The sequence below is a fragment of the Odocoileus virginianus genome, chromosome 9 (assembly GCF_023699985.2).
Source record: "Odocoileus virginianus isolate 20LAN1187 ecotype Illinois chromosome 9, Ovbor_1.2, whole genome shotgun sequence".
Lineage (NCBI taxonomy): Eukaryota > Metazoa > Chordata > Mammalia > Artiodactyla > Cervidae > Odocoileus > Odocoileus virginianus.
This window is the reverse complement of record NC_069682.1, coordinates 54,512,789-54,519,129: the sequence shown is the minus strand read 5'-3', so window position 1 is coordinate 54,519,129 and position 6,341 is coordinate 54,512,789.

Genomic DNA, 6,341 nt, shown 5'->3' with positions numbered 1-6,341 from the left:
TTAACTCTCTGGCTCTTTTGGTCTGAAAAGTGTTGTTGTTTTGTTTTGGCTGGTTGTTGTTTTCTTTTGGCTTAAATTTTTTTAATTTTTTGAGAGAGAAAGACAGATGCACTAGAAAGGTCTTAGTTTTCAAGTTAACTGTTTACAGCTAATTTTTTCCTTTCCTTTATGAATCAGCGCTGTAGCCCTGTCATCTGTATGTATGTGCAGATGTGCCTATGAAGAGAGCCAGGCTCTAGCCAAGCTTGATTGTCTCGGTAGTCCACATTCGTTGGAGATGAGAAGAAATGTATCACTTTTAGTTCAGCCAGAGTTTCACTGTTCTTTTTTTACAAGCTAGTGACTGGCTGTGGTTCAAAGTGACCATAGAATAGTACATCTTAAGCCATGAACCTTTTAGAGTGCTCTTTTCTAACGGTCAGATTTAAAATATTTAAGTCCCTGGTTGGACTTAATGGCTGCCAGAAACCAGGAGTAAGTAAGGGCCTCAGGATGTGAGTCCTGGAGATGGGTTCAGTCCTCTTGTCAACCTAGAACCTGAAACATAAAAGTGAACCTGTAAATATTTGTTGAAATCATTAAACTTTGTAAAATACTTGTTTTCATGTTTGTAAGAGGTATGTGGGGTCTGAGGAACTCTCTCCATCTTCAACATCCCTGTAGACATAATACTATGTGTTGCGTACAGCAGGTGCCAGTCCAACTGCGACCCCATGGACTGTAGCCCACCAGGCTCCTCTGTCCGTGGAATTTCCCAGGCAAGAATACTGGAGTGGGTGTCTATTGCCTTCTCCAGGGGATCTTCCCAACCCAGAGGTTGAACCTGCGTCGGCAGGTGGATTCTTTACCACTGAGCCACCTGGGAAGCCCCAGGTGCTCAATAGGTATTCATAATTTGATGGCGTCATCTAGTTTGGGAAGACCCAAGTATAATCTTCACTCCACTTTAATTAGTGTCAAGTCATTCTGCCATTAAAAATTTATACCCAGTGTAAGATGGAGTTGCTTTCACTGAAGGTGGAGTATGTAAACCTCATGGAGAAGACAGGTTTTGTTGTTCATTTTTCCCCCCAACACTTTTTAATGAAAAATTTCAAACATATGAAGCAGTTGGGAATTTTATAGTGACCATTTATCTACACCTAGATGCTACAGTCAACACTTTGCTACCATTCCTTGTTTTTCTTTTAAATCGATTCACTTATTGAAAACATTTGCTCCTCAAAAATAAATTTGTCATTGACATAAACTTAGAGAAAAAAATTTCAATACTACATGGAAAATTAGTATCTCTTACCCCAAATAGAAAGTAACCATAAAAAATACAGTGAAAATTCCACAAAGGTGACTATTTCATGTGTTCTGGGCTACGTAGAGAGATGGAGGGATTTTTTTTAATTCAAAATTTTAGTTTCCTTTAAAGGAAAGGCTCAGTAAGAAATGAACCTTGAATGCATATAGGAACATCTAAGCCAGCATTTTCCAATTAAATCATGACCCCTTGTAGGTGGTACAATTACAACGAATCGTAGTGTCGAGTGAAGCCACAGACGACAGAACCTATTTCAGTACGTGGCTTACAGTAATGGTAAATACTGTTTTGCGTGGTGTGCTACCATTACATGTTTAATAATGTACTGGATTGGGGTTTCTTTTTTTGTCCCTCTTTTTACATGGTTTAGGGCAGTGGTCCCCAACTTTTTTGGCACGAGGGGCCAGTTTTGTGGAAGAAAATTTTCCCACAGACAAGGGGGTGGAGGGCATGGTTTCAAGATGATTCAAACACATTACATTTCTTGTGCACATTATTTCTATTATTACATCAGCTCCACTTCAGATTGTCAGGCATTAGAACCCAGGTGTTGGGGACTTTCGATTTGGGTGAATTCTTGAGGTTCAATAACCTCAAGTAGCATTTATTGTCTTACCACCAGTCTTAACTGTGTGCTTGCATTCTCCCCAAATGGAAGAGGTAATTACATCGATTCCAAGATGACATTTTAAATGCCTGTATGACGTAGTTACGAACATGCACTCAGGAGTTGGACTGCCTGCCTCCACGTCCCAGCTATCAAGTGATGACCAACTCTGCGACCTTAAGCATGTGACTTAAACGTCTGTGAGCTTCAGTGACCTCATCTAAAATGGGAGACATTAAAAGTAGCTGCCACAAATGGTCGGTGTGAGTATTCAAAGAGCTAATGGGTGTGAAGGGCTTCCGTGGCTGACGCATAATAAATGTCAGCTGCTATACTCTAACTTCAGGGGGATGGTGTCTGGGAAGTTTCCTGTCCCAGGGAGCCTGCTGGGACCAAAACGTCCCTAAGAGGATTCTCCCTCAGGGAGGCTGTGTTTCAACGTGACCAGCAGATAGCGCCGAGGATGCCAGTGCCAGTGTTGGGGACCAGCTTCTGTATTCAATTTCACTGACTTCAGCTTATTAGAAGAAACGGTGTGGCTCACCATTTGCTCTTGCTACTAAGCTTGTAAAATAGTTGGGAAGTAGAGTCTAAGGATTATTGATCTGCTAAAAGCCTAGTCTTTAATACATTTTTATCTTAGAAGATTGATGTTCTGTGTGGGAAATTCTGAAAGTCAAAGTGAAAGTGTTACGTCTGACTCTGCAACCCCATGGACTGTATAGCCTGCCAGGCTCCTCTGTCCATGGGATTTCCCAGGCAAGAATATTGGAGTGGTTTCCATTCTTTTCTCCAGGGGATCTTCCTGACCCAGGGATCAAACCTGGGTCTCCCGCATTGCAGGCAGATTATCGTCTGAGTCACAATGCTGAAGGGAACAGTTTTTCAGTGGTCAGATTCCTGAATTTCTACTTAAGATCTAATGTCCCTGTTGGTTTCCTCCTGGGATGTTGAGGCCTTCTTGTGTGGGGTGGGGGGCAGGGGAGCTCTGAGCACTTGCTCACCCTTCAGCATCTCTGCCCTGGTTTGGGAAAGTAAGATTCAGAAAATCTCCATCCCACATGGGTATTGGTGGCAAACAGGTCATTTTAAGATGCATTTTAATAACTTTGGGTGCTCCAGGCCTCTGTGTGTCTAGTCAGAATGGAGATGTAAACGTAAAATTTGGCACTACGGCTGCTGCTGCTAAGTCGCTTCAATCACGTCCGACTCTGTGCAACCCCTTAGACAGCAGCCCTCCAGGCTCCCTGGGATTCTCCAGGCAAGAATACTGGAGTGGGTTGCCATTTCCTTCTCCAGTGCGTGAAAGTGAAAAGTGAAAGTGAAGTAATTTGGCACAGTAGATTTCAAAAACAGAATATAAATATCTTCTTTTTAATATCACATTGAAATAATATTCTGGATGATGGTATGACCCTGTCATACTTTTGTAACTGCAGCTACTAGAAATGTAAATCCACCACAGTGTATTTCCCCAGGACACTGGGGCCCCAGGCCCTCTGACTTTTTGAAGATCTCCCCACTCATCACATCATATGTTAAAATGCACCCACATTCCACCTTAAATACGTATTCTTGCTGCAAGTTTTTGGGGAAAAAATTTTTTTTCTGTTTTACTTCTGAGACTATTTGGCAGTCTTTAACTCATACTTGGCAATGATTTCTTAACGATCACCTAGAATACCAGGAAGTTTCTCAAAACATGTTTTCTGACAAATCTTTGGAACACTGAAGAATTTGATGGTATTATATTTGTGGACACTTACCTTAGTTTGGGGTTGTTTTTATATTTTGAAGCTAATTTCCACTCTCTCCTTCCTGCTCCCAACCCCACCCCCAGACACATTTGCAGGCCCTTGAACAAGCTATATAAGCCCCAGGCCTGGGGTCCAGAGTACCTCGTGGGAAGTCTCTCGGGGCTGCAGTGTTTAGCAAAGGCAGTTTCAACACTAAAGTCCTATTTCCTTGAGAGGTGCTGGGTTGACACCCAGAGACCCAGTGTTTCATAGCTCTGCAGAATTTCCTGCTAAGTGAGGACTCCTGGATTTCACAGATCTTGTTCATCAGAAGGCGGGAGAAGGCGGGAAAATCCTGTGGCTGCAGTTTTGAGAGGGGTTTTTTGTTTTTTTAATCACGACAGGTGTTATGTCACCAAAGAGCAAACAGAAGCAAAGTAAATAACTTCGCAGCCTGATGTAAGTCTTGTGAATTTTGCATCGATGTGTTGAGAAATATTCTTCAAGGTGAGGGCCATTTCCAAAGCAAATAAGAAAAACCAGTTATACACTTGCTTAAACAGTAATTCAGCCACTGAAAAGCAACTGGTGTGCATTCTTTTGATTTTTCCCTCCCAGGTGTGGGGCAAGGGTGGTGATGGGGAGAGGACATGGACACAGTACTAAGACACTGTCAATACCCTGTCTCCCATGGGCCAAACCAGCACTACCCTTTAGGTCATCAGGGCCCCTGGCAGTGCTGGGTCACCCCCAAGGCTTCAGCGTCCCTTCCTCATCACCGGTCAGCAGTGGAGACCCTTCCTCCTGAGTCTTGAATTAAGATGTGGCCGGCAGTCCCCTGGTACCATGTCAACAGAGCTTCGGGGCACTGATCACTCACCAGATTTCACAAGCCTGCCCGGGGACTGGGAGGGGCCTATCTCTGGCCCTTCACTGGCTACTCGTTGGCCAGGACTCGCCGACTGCAGCGGAGTCAAAGCCCAGCCCCTGCTGACTCTGGGCACCTCATCAGGCACCGTGTGTGGGTTCTCAGTCGCTTCAGTCATGTCTGACTCTTTGTGACCCCGTGGACTGCAGTCCGCCAGGCTCCTGTGTCCATGGGATTTTCCAGGCAAGAATACCTCAGGCACTGTATTTACCATCACTTCCACTCCCTCGTGGATCTTTCTGGCTCTGGGGTTGGCCCTTAAAGAAGTGCGATGGAGGCTGACTTTTTCCGAGAGAGAATGCCTGGAAGCATTTCAAGCAGGTTGCTTCCCACTGTCCTCAGCTCAGCGCGTGTTTTCTGGCGCCAAGGCCCAGGGGCTCCCTCAAGGCTCCCTGGCTTCTGGACTTCACATGACATGAACCACTGCTCGGCTGCCTCTGTGGGCCTCCACAGTGAGGGCCCTTGAACAGCGGGGAAGGCCCTGAGCACGATTCTGAAGGCTAACAACTTAAGTCACCTGCAGATGCAAAGGAGGTATTTGTCATGGGTTGAATTGTCCCCCACTCCCCCAATTGTATCTTGAAGTCCTAACCCCTAGTACCTCAATTATGACTGGATTGGAGAGAGGGTCTTCAAAGAGGTGATTAAATGAGGTCACTAGAATGGGCCCTAATCCAGTATGACTGGTGTCCTTAAAAGAAGAGGTTAGGACTCAGACACCACAGAGGAAAGACCATGGAATGACAAGGGGAAGACAGCCAGCCATCTGCAAGGAGAGACGCCTCACAGAACCAACACTGCCCACACCTTGATCTTGGACTCCTGGCCTCCATACGTGTGAGGAAATAGATTTCTGTGGTGCTTTGTCCCAGCGCCCTGAGCTAAGTGTTACCAGGTAGCCATGTGTCTTCCAGCCATATGACCAGGTGTCCCCTCTGGAATAGACCCCGTGCTCATGTCACACCTACAGGAGCCTTCACACACATTCCCGGGCCCCCAGAGCAGGTGCAGAGCGTCTCCCCCTGGCGCTCACTGGGAAGACCCCTGCCGGCAGGTGGGCACCCTCCCTCCAGCTGCAGAGTCAGGCTGGCCCCCATCCCTGCACTGATTCTTGCAGACTGCTCTCAGCCCGGGGATTAGCCATGAACCATCCCAGGAAAGGGGGCTCCCATTGATAGGACAGGCTTCCCAGCACACCTGCTGGCCTGGAGGATGCAAAAAACTACCTGTAGCCTTCCTGGTGAGACTGACTGTTTAATCCACATCCTCACCCCAGCGGTGGCTGCTCTTAGAAGGCTGACAGAGGCGGTGCCCCAAGGTATGCACTGACACACCATCATCAGTCCCCAAGTTTCCTACTGCTTTCCATGCCCATTCGCACAGCAAAGGACTTTGCAGATATGCCCAAGACTCTGGGTCTTGAGATAGGGAGCTTGTGCTGGATTTTCCGGGGGGCCAGTGGAGTTGCAAGGGTCTCTAACAGTGAAAGAGGTGGGTAGAAGAGATAGCATCAGGAAGGTGCAGTGGGAGAAAGACTGGGAGGAAGCTGCCAGCTGGGAATGCTGGCAACCTCTAGAAGCTGGAAAAGGCAAGGAAACAGATTACTTCCTGGAGTCGCCAGAAGGACCAGCTCTGCCTACACCTTGACTTAAGCCCCGTGAGACACATTTGGGCTGTGCCCTTGAGAACTCTAAGAGAGGAAATGTCTGCTGCTTTAAGTCAAAAAGTGCAGGCCCTCTGTGATACAAGTAACTGGAA